The sequence below is a fragment of the Xenopus tropicalis genome, chromosome 4 (genome assembly GCF_000004195.4).
Source record: "Xenopus tropicalis strain Nigerian chromosome 4, UCB_Xtro_10.0, whole genome shotgun sequence".
NCBI lineage: Eukaryota > Metazoa > Chordata > Amphibia > Anura > Pipidae > Xenopus > Xenopus tropicalis.
The window spans coordinates 99,670,660-99,690,113 of NC_030680.2; the positions used below are offsets into that span (position 1 = coordinate 99,670,660).

Consider the following 19,454-nt stretch of genomic DNA (forward strand, 5'->3'; position numbering starts at 1 on the left):
AGCCAGGTACAGAGTGTGTGCCTGTTGTTTACAGAATGTGTGTAATTAAAAAAAAAATTATTAAAACTTATATAGGAAATGTTTTGTTCGTTGATTAAATGATTGCTAGTATGTTCCATCGTAATTTGTTACTGGCCAAACTGGTTTATGGCATTGGTACAGAAACAACAATCAAGGACATTCAGCTGAACTGAGTATGAAAAAATAATAAGAGGTCATCTATAGAGACCCTGGAAGCAACAGCACTGATTTTTAAATTATGAATCTACATAAAAAGTTGCCTATAGGTCATGTTGATCATTTTTTGCTGATAGGTTTGCTTCTGTAATTGTTACTTGATATTCCTTGAATATATTTACTTGATATTCCTAAACCTGACTGTTTTGCAACCTGACTGTCCCTTCTCAGTCTGTCAGTTTTGGCTTCTAATGCTAACAGACTGCTGTGGCACAAATATGGCAGCCCCCTCATAAAGGAACATGGTGGATCAGAAAAAAGCCTCAGGAAATACTTTTATGGCAAAATTATAAAGCTCATGCAAAGACAATGTTAGGATACTGTAGATGTAAAAAAAAGGTTTAATTTCTGGTGTCAGTATCTCTTTAAGGATGGCTTTTTGTTAGCACGCCGGACAGCCATAGTATCTAAAACTTCAGTCTTTATTCATTTCCTTAAAAACATCGTGCCTGACGCGTTTCGTGCGCATTGCCTATGATTAAGTGCCCATGTGCACGAAACGCGGCAGGCACAATGTTTTTAAGGAAATGAATAAAGACTGAAGTTTTAGATAATATGGCTGTCCGGCGTGCTAACAAAAAGCTGTATTTCGTTTGAATTGGATTGCTCCCTTAGGCTACGGGTTCGGGGCTTTAAGCACCCGGACTATACATCGGCTTTGGTGAGAATTGATTGATTGATTTATTTTCGTTTGGACTGTGTATTCATTGGTGGCGGGCCCGGGGTTTGTACAGCCGGGCCAATTAATCACTTGGGTACGGTTACTCTATATACTTGATTTTGTATATCTTAGTGCTGCCTTGTTGCTTATTAACTAATTTACTAATTTTGTTTTGAGGGTTTATTTTTTGTTTGATATTATTCTCTTGAATCCGGGGTCTGGCTTTGCGCTGTGCCTAGTGCTGGATAATGCCCATGTGCCTCCTTCCATCCACTCCTAAAGTTGGACTGGCCCGTTGGGATGCTGCCACTGGCCTCAGGCAAATGTTGGCTTTACTGTACTCCAACCATTATTCTTTAAATTTGAACTATACCACATATGTTCATTTAAGACTACCCCACACGGTGTACCTTATTAATATGCTAATGTAATTAGTGTTTAATGACATGCACTTGTTTACATAATTAAGGGGAGGAAATTTCCTTTTAAATATCGGTTTCCTTTTGCACTTTTTGTGAGAGCACCTGAGGAAGGGGGACCACCCCCTAAAAGTTGTGTGCAAAGATCTCAATAAACATGAAAATTATTTAGCACAATTGCTGGATTTGAGTGCCATCTGTTACTGTTGGGTGAATGTTACTACCCCACTATGTATACAATGGGGACCAAGCAGTATCTGTTTTACTAATCCCTCCTCTGACATCTGATATCCCTGCCCACTTGCAACTAAAGCTGGCCATACACGTGGCGATCTCACGATGTTTCGTACGACCGTCGGTCGCACGAAACATCGTCAGATCCGCCACACACCATTCAGGGCTGAATCGGCAGGTAAGGAGGTAGAAACAATAGGATTTCTACCTCCTTCTGCCGATTCAGCTCTGAAGGGAGAATTTTGGTCAGGCGCCTTCTATGGCGCCTGATCAAAATTTTCTAACTTGGCCGATCGGCGAGCCGACCGATTTCAGCAGCTTCCTGCGATATCGGTCGGCTCGCTGACATGCCATACACGCACCGATTATCGTACGAAACGAGGTTTCGTACGATAATATCGGTGCGTGTATGGCCACCTTAAGAAGATAGAGAATTAATAACAGAAGTGTGCAAGGTATTGTGGCAAATTTAAATTTGGCTAAGGAGAGTTGATTTCTACTACATTCTTTCTGTAGTCTGGCAAGCAAGAAAGAAAGGACAATTTACAAATAACTTTGAAATGATTAAAAATTGTTAATTCATGTATATTGGAAATTTCCTTAAAATTAACATTTCTGGCAATATGCAAGAAACTTTTCATTTTTGGGGTAAACATCCCCTAAATTCTCAAATGTTCATTGCAATGTTACATTCTGGGGAAAGTAATGAAAGGCACAAAGTTTGCCCAGGTGCAGTAACCCAGAGCAAACAACAAGATGATTGTTTTTAAACAGGTGATTATTAATGCCTCCTGCTGATTGGTTACTATAGTTCAGTAGAATTAGCAAACTTTGCTTTGTTTATTACATTACCCCTAGGTTGGGAACTTTTTTATTGATATTGTTTTGACTGTGTGCTTTTGAACTGTTATCTCCTAAGAAGAATGATAAGCTACAAGGAAAAATTAAACATGGCTAACTTGAGGTTTGTGATTGGTTGGAAATGGATACAATACATACCATTCGGTCCACGGACTTTCATCCCTTGAACTCAGTTTCTTTTTCAAGAGCACAAATGGTTAAAAAAATTGTAAGTATCCCTTTAATATTAAAATGATTGCATACTTAGGAACACAAAAGATGAACAAATCAGCCTTTAAAAATAGATTTCCTGACTGTTCCACTTTAAAATCTGATATTTGACACTCTGTCATGGAGGTGCAATGATGTAAAGTACTCTATCACTAACACTTGCCTTGTCAGGTTATCGACTGCCTCATGGAACATATTACAGTTGGAATTTATAGAACACTTAGTTTGAAGTTAATAGAGTAGGAAAAGAACTTCCTTGTTGGGAAGTCCTATGTTACTTATGTAACCAAAAAAAAAAAATTTTGCTCCCAGTACCTTTATTTCTCTTCTGCCAACCACTAGAATTGATTGCACCCTATGCACTGGGGTCACTAAATACCTTCTGGGTTAATGCAAAAATAAAATTGTTTGCTTCTATTCCCATTATTTATTTTTTCTCTTAGGGCAAGGTCACACAGGGCGAATTGTCACCTGGGTGCAGGCACATGCAGCCACTATGCACCAGCAAACGCCAATCTGGCAGTGATACCCACCTTTTTCAACATAGGTGGCCAGTTAATCTATATACCAAATCTTCATGAGCAAGATTATTTTAAAATGATGTCACACAAAATGTCCAAGATGATAATGGACAGAGTTAGGGGTTAGAAATCATTTGAGGGGCAAGGGCTGCATTCGGTTCATGGGCCTCCAACTAGATAGCCCATAATGTTCAAACTGATTTACACAACCTACTGTTTTCCCAAACTGCAAAAATGTTCCTATATTTTCCCAGATGTGCACCTAATTTCCCACAGTGTCTGACTCAAAGTGCTTCTCATTGCACAGTATTCAAAAAGTAATTCACAGTACCCAGAGGTTTTTTTCAGCAATGTCTCTAGCAGTGTTCATCACAAAACCAAAAATACCCCATGGCAGAAGCTGATTTACAAGCTACGGGCAGGGGGCTCAGAAGTTGGCATAACTAGATGTTACTGGGCCCCAGAGCAAATTCAATTTAGGGCACCAAAACATTGGTAAGTTGACCTATTCTACCTAGATATATTGCTCATTAATTAGGTGTTTATTGGGTCTCTACATTCCTGGGTCCCCCTGTGCAGGTTCTGCTTCCTCTAAAGTTACGTGCCTGGGACTCAGTACTTGTAGAGCACTTTAAAGCATTAATGGAGGGGACAAGATTTTTTCAGATGTTTGCTTAAATTTAAATGTGTAAATTGGGGTCTCTCACTCTGACTATGGGACTTGTGTTATCCAAATCACTGCAAAATTCACATATATATTTACCCTGGAATAGTACAGCCTGTTCTCTAATGTTTGTGCATTAGTGCACTTCAAATTGCTATTTATTATGTTGATGCACTGTGTATTACATTATAACCACTGTACACAAACTAAGGGCAGAGCCATAATCATGCATTAGGATCTGTAAGATATGCACCATTAGGCAATGTCACACTGAATTGTTCCCTTCTCAGTACCAGTTTAGAATAATGTATAATCATGCTTCCAATTGAATGAGTTCCTTTGGCCATGAAGTGTACACGAATATCATCAGGACACCCCCTATTTCCTTTAATGAATATGGCACATTTACATTAAAAATACAGAGCTTCACAATTAGGCTTAAATACTGTATATTCATAGGACTGGTTCTGTGCATTTATTATTCAGGTCAGCTAGCAAGACTGCTATATGTTTACTCTTTGAATGATAAAATGGTGTCTACATTTGTTGAAATAAAACTTGCTTTTGTTAATGCCTAAATATCTCATTATTCTTTATATCTTCCTTATACCATTCTATTTGCAAACAGCCCTGTCTGTTGTAGGGTCCTTTATTAATAATAATGAGATCTGTCCACAAACTCTCTTTATCCCTATATAATAATGTAATAAGCAATTTTCCATTTTACATTAAGTATGCATTAATTTAACATTTTTAATGGTTTTAACATTATTGTAAATTTAATCCCTTAAAAGCGTATCTGTGTGGTTACATTTTCTGCTCTCTTGTAACAGTGTTTCAAAGGAGTTGACTGAAAGACCAGGAGGGAAACTGAAGGGTTACATCAGTTCCCTTCCTGGAAAAACAAACAAACACTACTTTGTATACTTAATTGAAATTACATGTAAAGAGAATTGGCCATTTTTATTTAAGGGCTGTGACACACAGGGAGATTAGTCACCGCGCGGCAAATCTCCCTTGTCTCGGGCAACTAATCTCCCTAAGGGCTCTGGCACACGGGGGAGATTAGTCGCCCGCGAAATCGCGCCGCCGCGTCTGCCATCCCTCCGGCGACTTACATGTTCGCCGGTGGGATGGCAGGGGTAGGCAACTCGGGGAGATTAGTCGCCCGCGAACAGGGAGTTTTATCGCGGGCGACTAATCTCCCCCGTGTGCCAGAGCCCTGAAATGCCATGTAAATCGCTGGTGGGATGGCATACGCGGCACCGCGGTTTGCCGAAATCGCGTACGTTTCCTCTCTTCGGCAAAGCCATGCCATCCCACCAGCGATTTACATTCTCACCGGTGGGATGGCATTTAGGGGAGATTAGTCTCCTGTGACAAGGGAGATTTTGTCTTGCGGCGACTTATCTCCGTGTGTGTCACAGCCCTAATTTATATTGGAAAGTTGCTTAGAAATACATTTTCTTTTGCTGAGCAAAAACTGTTTTTTCCTGAAGAACCTTATAGATGCTGATCTGCTGGACTTATGTCAATAAAGCACAAGATATTAACCCTCCTTATCAGAGACTGAAAGGGCTAATTTATGTTGAGAATTTTGTTTCTAAAAATCACATTGATCTGAATCATCATGCTGTTCATTTTGGTGTACACTCCTTTCTGAACTACTCCCTATATGAAGCAATATCAGAAAACTGAACCCACACTTGGCTGAAGTCACATTTTCTTACCAGTGATGCAAAATTCTTGGAAACCTGTTTACCAGCTGAACTGTGAACATGAGTCCACCCATCGCATGCCTTATGGCTATATCTATAATCTGCTCACTTGTGCACATGATGGATATCATCTGCTTATTTATCTGTTTTTGCATCTAGTAAATATACATAAATGGAGGGCACTCACTTCGCATACAAAAGAATATAGGTGTTTGGTGCAAAAAACCCAAAAGCAAATGTAACTAAACATAACCAAATGGATCTTCGTAATGAGGAATTTAGATTTTACTGGGTGAAGCAGCATCCCCTGGTAAGACAGGGCTGCTCAGCTACTTGTTTTTGCTGGCCCTGCAGTATTTAGAAGTCTACATACAGAAGCAGATATCTCTCAGAACTAATAATGATCATAGTTTCCTGTCACAATGTCTGTTATTTATAATCATATTATAGATCAGTGCTGACCAATGTGTAGAGGGCCAAATACTTCTCATATAGCATGCTGAAGGGTCGGATTAAATTAAAAATAATGTCATACAGTGAAGTCTATGGAACCTCTGAGAAGACTGGGGGCCATAAACATCCTTTGGGAGGGTCACATCTGGTCCACAGTTGGAGAGCCCTGTTAGACTGGGTGGGCTGGGGGTGTGACTGAGTGGGCTGGGGGCGTGACTGGGTGGGCTGGAGGTGTGACTAGGTGGGCTAGAGGTGTGACTGGGCAGACTGAAGGTGTGACTGGGTGGGCTGGAGGTGTGACTGGGCAGACTGGAGGTGTGACTGGGTGGGCTGGAGGTGTGACTGGGCAGACTGAAGGTGTGACTGGGTGGGCTGGAGGTGTGACCGGGCAGACTGTAGGTGTGACTGGGTGGGCTGGAGGTGTGACTGGGCAGACTGGAGGTGTGACTGGGTGGGCTGACTGGGCAGGCTGGGGGTGTGAATGGGTGGGCTGACTGTGAAGGCTGGGGGTGTTACTGGGTGGGCTGGAGGTGTGACTGGGCAGGCAGGGGTGTGACTGGGTGGGCTGCAGGTGTGACTGGGCAGGCTGGGGTGTGACTGGGTGGGCTGGGGGTGTAACTGGGAGGGCTGGGATGTGAATGGGGAGACTGGGGGTGTGACTGGGCAGACTGGGCGCGCTGTGGGTGTGATTGGGTGGGCTGGGGGTGTAACTGGGCGGCTGGGGTGTGACTGGGTGGGCTGGTGGTGTGACTGGGCAGGCTGGGGTGTGACTGGGTGGGCTAGCTTCCCCTACCATCCAGGATAAAATTCAAACTAATGACCCTCACATTTAAAGCAGTTCATAACTCTGCCCCACCCTACATCTCTGAACTCATCTCTAGATACCATCCAACCCGCTTGTTACGCTTCTCTACTGACCTGCTCCTCAACTCCTCTCTCATTCCCTCCTCACACACTCGCATTCAAGACTTTGCAAGGGCTGCCCCCCTTCTCTGGAATTCGCTCCCACAAACTGTCAGACTTTCTCCCAATCTCTCTGCCTTCAAGAGATCACTAAAAACGCATTTATTTAGAGAAGCTTACCCTAATCTAGTTTAGCAATACCCTGTGCCACACCTCTCACAACTCTGGTCATGCCCATTCCCACACCTTGTGTCTCAACCCTTTCTCCTTGTAGATTGTAAGCTCTTTTGGGCAGGGCCCTCTTCACCGCTTGTATCGGTTATTGGTTGCTTTATATGTTACTCTGTATGTCCAATGTATGAAACCCACTTATTGTACAACGCTGTGGAATATGTTGGCGCTTTATAAATAAATGTTAATGTAATGTAAAATGGGGTGTGACTGGGCAGGCTGGGGGTGTGACTGGGCAGACTGGGCTGGTGGTGTGACTGGGCAGGCTGGGGGTGTGACTGGGCAGACTGGTGGTGTAACTGGGCAGACTGGTGGTGTAACTGGGCATGCTGGGGGTGTGACTGGGCAGACTGGTGGTGTAACTGGGCATGCTGGGGTTGTGACTGGGCAGACTGGTGGTGTAACTGGGCAGGCTGGGGGTGTGACTGGGCAGACTGGTGGTGTAACTGGGCAGACTGGTGGTGTAACTGGGCATGCTGGGGCTGTGACTGGGTGGGCTGGGGGTGTGACTGGGTGGGCTGGGGCTGTGACTGGGTGGGCTGGGGTTGTGACTGGGTGGGCTGGGGGTGTAACTGTGCGGGCTGAGGGTGTGACTGGGCAGGCTAGGGGTGTGACTGGGCAGGCTAGGGGTGTGACTGGGCGGGCTGGAGATGTGACTGGGCAGACTGGGGGTGTGACTGGGCGAACTGGGGGTGTGACTGGGAGGACTGTGGGTGTGACTGGGCGGGCTGGGGGTGTGACTGGGCGGACTGGGGTGTGACTGGGCAGACTGGGGTGTGACTGGGCAGACTGGGGGTGTGACTGGGCGGACTGGGGTGTGACTGGGCAGACTGGGGGTGTGACTGGGCGGACTGGGGTGTGACTGGGCGGACTGGGTGTGACTGGGCGGGCTGGGGGTGTGACTGGGCGGACTGGGTGTGACTGGGCGGGCTGGGGGTGTGACTGGGCGGACTGGGGGTGTGACTGGGCGGGCTGGGGGTGTGACTGGGCGGACTGGGGTGTGACTGGGCGGACTGGGGGTGTGACTGGGCGGACTGGGGGTGTGACTGGGCGGACTGGGGTGTGACTGGGCGGACTGGGGGTGTGACTGGGCGGGCTGGGGGTGTGACTGGGCGGACTGGGGTGTGACTGGGCGGGCTGGGGGTGTGACTGGGCGGGCTGGGGATGAAACAAGTGGGGTTGATAAATTTACTCTCAAGTTCATTGCTGGAAAATGTTTAACATAGCCCAAGGCAGTTGTATGATGGCCAGTGAAACTGTAGCCCAGCAGCATAGCTAGCACTAAGGATGCTAATGAATGCCTGTTTAGAGGCAGTGCTGGAATAGCGCTGTGTGTGAGGCGGCTCAGTACCGACACTGCACATTGGAGGGCTTTCCCCGTCTGGTTCTTCTGTTTGGAAGCATATTTAAAAATCAGTTGTGCCTTACTTTCGGCGCATTCACTATTATCCCAGGAGGGAGTAGTACAGAACGCTTGTGATTCACCTACAATACCTCGGTTCATTTTGGCGCTACTATTGAAAGGCTTACACCGATTGGGCCAGCGATAGCCCTTCCTATTTGGCCGCAGCCACGCCCCCTGACTGGCGCGCCTCCTCCCTGCCACCAACCCGGGGCCTGCGAATCGGGGACGCGGACGCGCACGTGACCCGAGAAACCCCGCCTACCAGCGAGCCTGGGCTGTGTGAGGGGGCGGGGGCGCGCACGGAGCCGAGCCGGCGTCTGAATGAGAGAGAGCAGAAAGAGCCAGAAGCTCCGGGGAGCGGCGCTGACACCGTTAGATGAGGTTGTGAGAGTGCTGTCAGGTCAGTGACCAGCAGAAGGCAGAGTTACGGGCGTTGCCATGGTCTTCCATTAACACCTAGGGGAGTGACGGACTGGTACCCGGGCCCTTCCCTGTGCTGGGCTGATAGCAATACCTGCGACACACATACATGCTGGAATAGGTTCCAAGGCTTTAGGTATTCTTGAGGCAGCGTTCGGCGCCTAAGTCTTTGCAGAACTACAACTTCCAGCATCCTCCCGCCAGTTCTGCAAGCTATAGGCCGATGGGATATGTAGTTCTGCAGCTACTTTAATATCAGTGCTTCCTATAGCAACACTATACATGTTATGTCTTCCCACATTGGGAATCTGCCCTGTAAGTGTGAAGCCTAGCAGTGCGAGTATGGTATAGAGTGTTAATTCTAAACAATCAGCTCGTCATCCTATTGGTTAGTGGTGGAGGATTTATCCAATAACAGGCTAAGCCGTTGCTTGGGGGCCACATTGCTCACCCCAGCCACTGTTCTTTTATTGTGTTTATTTGTTGCTACATTGTGTGTGATCCCCCATGATTAGTAAAGTTTTATAAGCACTTTAAATGGAAAATTTATTTTCTTATGGTTTTGCCCCTGTTGCTTATTTCAGCCTGGGGCCCTCCAGCTGGCATACAGCTACAGTTGTGACAATGGTCATCAGAAGCTGCTGAGAGCTATAGTTAAGTAGCAGTGTTGGAGCCGCAGGTTGGCCATCCATGCTGTATGTGCTGTAACATAGAACATGTCTAATTGTACTACAGAATTGTGGCTCCACACAGTCTTTGTTAAACTCCGTTTTTTAAATGAAATTGTAATGGTAAGAAATTATTATTCCACTGCCACTTTGCTTTATCCATCTATAGAATGCCATGCTGCCAAACAATAAGAGCGGCTATAGTCATTGTGGGTATTAGGGGTACTAATGACCCACACAGCCTATTGTTATGCTCCCTGCAAAATTCCCATTGCCCTCTGCAACAAAAGCCCTTGTCTGCCAGGAAGCCGAGAGTTCAGCCGCTGCCGTGCTTCAACAGACATAGTAATTGACAGTTACATTTCCAAAGAGAATGTGCTGGGGTTACAAGTTTGCAGAGCCATGGTAATGTGCTCTTCATTTATGGTCCTTTTTTTCTCTGGTTTTGGAGCTTTGCTAGTAAAATGTAGCTGTGTAACTACAGACACTTTATTATGTTGTTGCTTGTTTGCCCATCAGAGGTAGAGGTACATTTTCCCCTGTAGCTTTTTCTTTCCCTCCCAAATGTTTACTTCTCTGATGTAGGTTGTTTTAGGAAACTTCTGCATTGCTTCCTTCATTTCCCTGACAGTGTGGGTTAGAATTTGTGTACAAAAGGGTATCTTTGACATATACGATGTATTTACCCCCCACCTCCCCTCCCCCTGTTTTCCATGTGTTTTGCTCTTTTCATGGTACTAGTTGCTCACAGTTATGCTGCTCTACTGAGCGCCTGTCCTCTATTTATACATTTGAAATGATCTTGTGAGTAGCACCCCGTTCAGGGAATGTATACATGTAAAATGTGTGGTGGAAGAAAAAACTAGTAAACTTTGCAGGGTGGGGTGAGTCCCTTAAGGTGGCCATACACGCACCGATATTATCGTACGAAACCTCGTTTCGTACGATAATCGGTGCGTGTATGGCATGTCAGCGAGCCGACCGATATCGCAGGAAGCTGCTGAAATCGGTCGGCTCGCCGATCGGCCAAGTTAAGGTGGCCATACACGCACCGATATTATCGTACGAAACCTCGTTTCGTACGATAATCGGTGCGTGTATGGCATGTCAGCGAGCCGACCGATATCGCAGGAAGCTGCTGAAATCGGTCGGCTCGCCGATCGGCCAAGTTAGAAAATTTTGATCGGGCGCCATAGAAGGCGCCTGACCAAAATTCTCCCTTCAGAGCTGAATCGGCAGAAGGAGGTAGAAATCCTATTGTTTCTACCTCCTTACCTGCCGATTCAGCCCTGAATGGTGTGTGGCGGATCTGACGATGTTTCGTGCGACCGACGGTCGTACGAAACATCGTGAGATCGCCACGTGTATGGCCAGCTTTAGAAAATTTTGATCGGGCGCCATAGAAGGCGCCTGACCAAAATTCTCCCTTCAGAGCTGAATCGGCAGAAGGAGGTAGAAATCCTATTGTTTCTACCTCCTTACCTGCCGATTCAGCCCTGAATGGTGTGTGGCGGATCTGACGATGTTTCGTGCGACCGACGGTCGTACGAAACATCGTGAGATCGCCACGTGTATGGCCAGCTTAAGCCTGACTTGTGTACAAAGAAACCCCTCCTGTTTGTTCTCTGCTGATGTATGGATGGCAATGGGTGATTATATTCTTATCTAAGTGACCACTGACCCCTTCTAACCTTTTGCTTTGCCAGGAACTGCCTGTTTTTTCCCTCTTGGACTTTATTTTTCTTTTGCTTGATTTCTTGTTCCGACTTTTAGGTACATGATGTAGAAAATACATTTGTGATAACTGTCACATTATCAGCCATGAAGGGAAGACAGACAGAGAGAAAACAGTTGGGATGTGTGGAATACAGTGTATAAATGGTTATTTACAACCACCTGTGCTTCGACAGGGTTTTTAAGGCACCATTTGTTGGGAATGGTATAGCTGGAAAGCCCTGCTGTCTGCACAGATGAGTGCGCCTGCTGTCTTCACCAACGTGATGCGGCGGAACACAGATGGTGCTGGGTCATTTGGGACAGGAAGATTTGTGTTGATGAATAGATTTAACTTATTGCTTCTTTTTAAACCTTTATACATTTTAAATACCTACTGTAATATTGCCATACCGTAAGCAATTTTATAAATATAATTCTTTTTCTTTATAATTAATAATGTTAAACTTTGATATGGTCTAAGCTTGTTGCATGTGCATATAGAACATTCTTTGAATATTAGTGTATATGTTCTTTCATGGTACACTCTTGTGTAGGCATCAGCCCTAGTTTTCAAAAAAATAGATTTCTTAGTTATATAAATGTTTATGGCTAGTCTCTCTGTTGGACATTACTCCACATTAATAATTTTTAACCCTTTAAGGAAGTATAAACACACTATGATCCTGACGTAAAATTAGGCTAGATTTTACTTATAAAACTTGAATCTTTTGTTAAAGGTTATGTAAAGTATGAGTGTAAACACATGTTTTTTAATTTATTTTGACATTTTAGCAGCATTACTATAAACATTAACACAATTAAAGGTCATCTACACTCTTAAAGACTGAATTTTTGCATAAATTCCAAGCAACTCTCCAAATACATAAGTTACAAATTTACATATTATTATTATTGGTAAGCAGTCTGATTGTTTGTTTGATTATATTATTTATATTGTCTGTCTGTTTATATTCACTGCACTACAGGTTCTGTCTTTTGAAACAGTAACAGAAGCCAGCTGATTAGTAGATGTGGAAAACTGACTTTTGCTACTTTGTTTCAAAAGACAGGACTTGAGACCAGACATAAAATACTGTTTTTAGTTGGAATTACATTTACAACTTTATTAAAACTATTGAACTTTTTAAATTAATTTATATTGCAAAGCTGCTTAGATTTACATTGTCTTTCATTTCACCCAAAATACCCCCTCCACCCAAACAAAATTTTGCGCCATAAAAAAAGCAGTTGTAACATACATTCATTTGCTGCTATTTTGCAGTCTTGTTTATTCTCAGAGCTATGAACACAGTCTTGCAAATTGGTTTGGGCTGCTGTGTCACTTTTCCAATACTGAGGGTCTCAACTAACACACTTGCTCTTGGACCTTGCTCTGTATGTTGGGGTTTGTTATAGTTTCGGCAACTTTCTGTTGTTAACTTTTGCCTAAGGGCAAGGTATATATGGATATATCAAAAACATAGTTCTGGCGATATCCTTAGCAAAACAAAACTAGAAAAAAAGTAGGCTGATTGAAGATTGTTTTAAGACCATAGGGCAACATTCATTATGATAAGACAACTGAAATCCTTTGGTTTAGAGATCCAGCTTATATGTGTAGGATTAAGGCAGGATGAAACATGTCAGTATCTTCCCTAAAATCAGCTCATCTTTGTTTAGCAATCCTGGGTAAATGAGCAAGTGGTGTTTAGTCATGCTTTTGTTAAAGGCACATTGGTTTTGGGAGAGTGCCACAGTTACTGCTTATTTACTTTTATCTTAGTAGCTGTTGTGTAGTTTTACATTGCAGGATATATGCAGCTTGGTGATATCGTGAAATGTATTTTGAGCTTTGAAGAACAACTTAAGCATCTGTTAAAAAAAAAAAAAAAAAAATCCTGCATCTGTACTGTAAACTACAATTCCCAGCATCCACCGAGAGCCAAAGGCTATGTTGCTGGCAGAGATATGTGTTCTAAAGTGATATAATTAATTGAGAGCTATCTGTTTTGAATGCAACAGGTTGCCTGGGTTCTTTCCAGCGGTGCTTTTTTCAGAGACAGCAGGAAGTCCTGCAGAATACCAGATACAGACAGAAGTGTTTCATAAGCTCCATTTTGTACCAGTGAAAGAGTCTCTGGGTAGGAGTTTGCCTGTGAGCTATTCTGTAAAGTGAGACAGAGGACTGAATAGCTAAACAGCACTGGCCTCCGCTGCCTGTTGTCCTAGGCCCCACTGCCTGCAAAAACACATGCAGTGCACAGCAGGACTTTCCTTCCTAGTCCCACAGGCTTTCCTTCTGTAATTCCAGGGCTAAGCATATACACTTGGTACCCTTCACTGTGGGTGGCACAATGCTTCTCTTGCTGGCGGAACAGGGAAGGCATGTGGAACCAGCAGGTAAACCGCATGAAACATAATGTTTTGACTACTGCAGTCCACTCAAGGAGGACTTCGGCCACCCTAAATTCTCTTAGATTAGATTGAGGGTCATGCTGCCTGTATCAAGTAACACAGTTGCCCTGTATCCTGCCACAGACTCATACACACTAACAGGGCCTAAAATGATCGCATCCAACAGTGCTTATGTATGCATAGTCACCTTTTAAATGAATAGTAATGCAGTTATTTTTCCTTTTATGAAGCAATAGCTGCATCCACATGTACCACATGTAGGGTGAAGACATGCGGAGCTACTAGTAGCTGCTACTTTTTCATGGTTACTAAACTCCAGAAAATACCCTGCCATAGATAATAATGAAAATTGCCTCTGCTAAAACACATGTAGAGACAATTATCAGTAACTGATCAGTAATGTCTATTTTAGTAGCTGTGTAAAGTAGCAGATACTAGAAGCTCTGTGTGTTTTCACCCTTATACAGGTAATTCACATGCACAGAATTAGACAACCAGTATTACTTATGTTGGGGGGGAGGGGAATTGGCAATCCATACAAAAGCCTTTTGTAAGGTCAGAATGTTGAAATATCAGAAATATCTTTTTGTTTGTTTCAAGCGCCTTAATCTTCCAAAGACTGTCATTTGTTTTTATTTTGAAGCTGTGTATTGTGTTAAGCAGCCAAAGAAATTCTCTTCTCCACATATACTATCATTAGTCATGAGTTAGCAGGACATGTGTTCTGTTCTCAAACTCTGCACATTTGTTTACAGAAGTTAAGAAAACTTGTGTCCAAGGCCAGTGTTCAGTTTTTTTAAGTTTAAGTGCTCCCGACAAATCCTAGCAGCTTTGTGTAGAACATTGCTCATTTGCAAGATATTTTTATTGGAAAGCTTGCCTTGTTGAGAGGTTTGCTGATAAGTGTTATTCTTTTTTTGTGAATTTTAGGGTAACTTTTTAAGCAATGTTTGCAGTAGCTCATGGCACATGTTACACCAGCACAAAAATGCTTGAACCCATTTGTGCTGCTTGTCAGTAATTAATACAAATCCTTTTGACTCCTCTGGTATATATGGATTTCAGCCTTGCAACATGCCATGGGCTCTTGGCACTTGGCTCTTGCTTGGCACAAAACATTTATGGTAGTATGGTGGTCCACACACCAAAAACGTTGCGGTTTGCTACTATATTTAAAAAAAAATAAAAATAAACGCTATTAGGAGAACAGGAGAATTTTCCCTGCTAGTAATATGTCTAGAAGCTAGTTACATTAAAGGAAAACTATACTCTGAAACAATGTACGTCTCTATAAAAATATATTGCATAAACAAGGTCATATGTGAAACCCTGCTTCATCTAAATAAACCATTTTCATAAAAATATACTTTTTTAGAAACATGTCCTATTGGGTACTCCTAAATAGAAAATTGGCATTTTAAGAATTAAGGCCCGCCTCCTGGGATCATAGGATTCACAGTGCACACAAACAAGCCATAGCACACATACATGCTAGGCCACATCAGCCAATTAATGGACAGAGCTCAGCCTTTTGCTTCTACGCTACTTCCTGTTACTGTTAGAGCTGCATTATTTGTGGTCATGTGATCTCTGAGGGAGCACACAGCCCATCACTAAATGGTGGCTCAAGGGAAAGGATGTAAAAGGGCAATATTTACTGATATATATATATAAATACGTATATATATTTTTTTTTTTATTCCAGTTTGGCGAGATTCTTTTATAGGCCACTTAACATAATATAAATGTGTTGTTTAGGTATTTATTCTGGGGTATAGTTTTCCTTTAACCTTTTAGGTATATATTAAGGTATAACTATTGTATTTGCATTGCATAGAATGGAAGACAGTAGATTTGCAGGAGATGTGGAATACTAACACTTCATACTTGATAATGATAGAAAATCTTTAGGGCTCTGGCACACAGGGAGACTAGTCGCCCGTGACAAATCTCCCTTGTCGCGGGCGACTAATCTCCCTAAAATGTTATCCCACCGGCGAGAATGTAAATCGCCGGTGGGATGGCATACGCGGCGCCGCAATTTCCCTGAAAGTTTCCTCTCAAGGCGCTGTGTATGCCATCCCACTGGCGATTTACATTATTGCTGGTGGTATGGAATTTCGGGGAGATTAGTCGCCAGTGACAAGGGAGATTTGTCGAGGGCGATTGTCTCCCCGTGTGCCAGAGCCGTTAAAGGAGAAGGAAAGGCTAGTAAAGAGTTAATCTCAAGCTGCAGGCATGCCTTCAGTTGTCTCAATAGTGCCCTTAAGTCTCCCCATATTTCACCTGTTCAGAAGATCAGAAGCCAAACAGGAAGAAAAAAACGCTGAGCTGTGTAAAGAAAGTTCCCATAATGCCACACTCCTGCACAGACATGCAGACCAAACTGAACATGCTCAGTTAGACAATGAGTCAGCTTCCTGCTGATTGGCTCAGATCTACATTCCTAAGGAGGGAGTGAGTTCTTAGCATTCTTGAGGAAGGGGGGAGCAGGAAAGAGCCGAGAACAGAAAGCTGCATGTCTGTGGCACAGGAATTACAGACACTAGAAATCTTTTTTCAGAGAAGTCAGTGCAGCATTTCTGGGAGTGTTTATGGCTGTATTTACATAGACCTTTCTGATCAAGCTTACTTAGTTTTTACCTTTCTTTCTCCTTTAGAGTGAAGACACATGGAGCTACTAGTAGCAGCTAGTTGACACTGCTACTAAAATAGACAATGCTGAAAATTTACTGATAATCGTCTGTGTGTTTTAGCAGAGGCATACTGTGTATAGCAGGGTATTTTTTGGCGTTTAGTAGCCATGACAAGTAGCAGCTACTAAGTAGCTCAGTGTGTCTTTGCCCTAAAGGGAGAAGACACACAGAGCTACTTAGCAGCTACTTGTCTTGGCTAGAAAAGTATACAATGCTGATCATTTTCTGATAAGTGTCTCTACGTGTGTTTTAGCACAGGCTATTCTTAGTATTGTCTATGGCAGGGTGTTTTCTGGTGTTTAATAACCATGACAAAAAGCTGCTACTAAGTAGCTCGGTGTCTTTGCCCTAGAAAATATGTATTTCTGAGTTTTTAATATGGCAAAAAGAATTCACACAGTAAATATATATATATATATATATTTATATTTTTTACTTTTTTTTTTTAACTTTTTTAGAACCCCTGTAAGCCACACATTATTTAATTAAGCCATGTTGTTTTCAGAAAGCTTCTGTAGAGACCTGTGTATGCCATGCCTAAAGCAAGACAAATATTCTTGTCAGCTAGGCTTTGGTAAATGTTATTAAAAGTGACTGCCTGCAAAATGAATAAGCTCAGATATCAATTTACATATCTTGCTAAAGCTTCCATACTCACAAGGCTTGCAAAATAAATTGTAAAAGTTAATTGCTTGTTGCTTGCCATTGGAAACTGTATTTGTAACTTAGCACCACATCTTTAATATAGCACCATGTTTATAAATCATCCCCATTGTCAATACTAGAGGGCTCCTGTACGTCCTGGCAGGTCTGTGCATAATGTAATGCAGTGCTGCCAAATTATTTCTTATTTAGCAAGTTTGAGGGGCAGATTAAATAAAAATGATTGTCATACATCCAAGTCTATGTTGCCACCGAGCAGACTGGGGGCCATAAAAATCCTTTGGAGGGCCACATATGGCCCACGGGCCTCCATTTGGGCAGCCCTGATGTAAAGCATTTGTAGCTTATTCATTCCCAGAACTTTTTAGTTCACCTTTAAAAGCTATAAAGTTTAATTTTTTTAATAGAAAAGTAGAGGATCTGTTCCAGAGCAGTGAAGAGTAAGAAAGAACAACTAAAGTCATTTTACTACATACGGACAATGCACATTCCTTCTTATTAACAAATGTTCTAGGTTGTAAGTTTCTGTCAGGTCTTGTGTTGATATTATAATTTGACATGACCATATTTGTACATCAGTTATGTCAGGAGGAGAGGTAATTTATTCCTTGCCCACCTCAAGGGTAAGGAGACTCTGTACAATAAGCTTTTTCCTAACCTTCTTAAGTTTTCTTAGGTATAATAAATTAAGGAGGATGTCATTGTACAAAAGAGATTCAATGGATTAGAAGGTGATACTTCAAGGTTTAACTTCTAAATTTTGCAAAAAAACAATGTTTCTTCTTGAAAATAGATTTTACACATTAGGGGTCAGTCATGATCCTGGGTGCAAAAGTGTGCCTATGTGCATCTCCTCAACTGCTTCTATTGAATGGAGCACTGCCTAATGCGGGCTAACCAGGGCAAAGTCCAATGGCTATGTGTGCAATGCCCTTGGAAGTGGGCAAAGTGCAAGAAATGCCAGATTGTAGCTTTTTTTGCACACTATGTGGGGCATTGTAAATTACCTTTGCTATCACCAGAAGTGAATATTTTTCTCTTATAAAGGTGTCGTATACCATCCCTTAAAGTGACCCCTTTGCTCCCCCTAGCTTTCTAAAGTACAGATTTAAGTGTATCTCCCAATAAGAATTAACCTTACCTTATCACTACACCAGTCACAACAAGACATATTGCTTAAAAATATTATTCTCCTAATTAACATTGGAATGATTAACATTAGAATGGAAGTTCTAGTTCATCCAGAGTTCTGTATGTATAAAAACTCTTAATACATACTGAACATACTTGGTTGTCTGAAACAAGAACAGAAAGTCAATGTAAACAGAACATTCAGGATCTTCTTGTATCATTGCACTGGCCCTGGAGGTTTTGTAAGAAGTCTTATTATGCAGTGCTTTAAGTATCTGTAATTTTGTGAAACTGCTGCTTTCAACATGCTTAAGCCCTTTAGGGTAAGAACCCACGGAGCAGTTCAGTTGCCCGCGATAGATCTCTGCTATTGTGGGCAACTAACTGCTCTGATATGGCTTTCGGTATGCTTCGGTATTTCGAAGTTGCGTGAAGTTTCCTCCTGCAGGCAACTTCACACAACTTTGAAAAATGAAGCAACGCGAAGGGCTTTCCACCAGCGACTCCTATTGGTGCTGGGGGAAGCCATTTCAGAGCAGTTAGTCACCCATGATAGCAGAGATCTATTGCGGCTGACTAAACAGCTTGGTGGATTCTTATTGTAGCATCAATTTCTATGACAGGTCGGCCTCATTTTCTGCTTGATAATTTGCAACAACCTCTAAACTCAGCTTCTCAACAGCTGCCCAGAGTCCACTGAGCATGTGCACTGGCTTGGACAGTTCTAACAGAATCCAAGATAAGGGGCTTCTGTGACAACCGTAAAGACCTATATCATTACTACTATAGAGATGCTGAAACTTTTGGCTAGTGCAGTCAGAATAGTATAAAAAATATGACTTTTCTAGCCATATTCATTTTTAGGCTTTTGTTAATTATATGCTGGAGTTTGGTGAGAGTTTGTCCAGCAACTCTTAAGCTGATGCGACACGGGGCTGATGGAATTAATCTCATCATTTATCTCTTCAGCACAGACATACCAGATATGTGTGTATTTACATTATGCATGACTGGCAAATACCACAAATTATTAACATTGCTTGTAGTATTTAAGAGTATTATGCCAGAAATGAAACATGTTTTACAGTTTCTGATGCAATGACATGTTGACTTTCTTTGTTTTTTATTACACAATCCTTCTTTTAGACATGGATCATGTCATTATTCTTTAATAAGCAGCCCAGCTCTGTATTTTCTCCTTCCCGCAGACATGTATGTATAACTTTGT

General features: G+C 42.6%; 1 protein-coding gene across 5 annotated transcripts in view; it reads left to right on the plus strand.

Moving 5' to 3' along the window:
* Positions 1 to 8,710: 8,710 nt before the first annotated feature.
* Positions 8,711 to 19,454, plus strand: part of ralgps2 (Ral GEF with PH domain and SH3 binding motif 2) — a 126,384-nt gene continuing 115,640 nt past the window's right edge. Inside the window, exon 1 of one of the 5 annotated variants that reach the window (XM_031900975.1) lies at positions 8,711 to 8,917. The gene's annotated coding sequence lies outside the window, so the exon portion shown is untranslated. Of the gene's footprint in view, positions 8,918 to 8,965; positions 9,074 to 19,454 lie in introns of those variants that run through there. The other 4 variants (XM_031900978.1, XM_004914036.4, XM_004914033.4 and 1 more) reach the window with 4 other exon arrangements.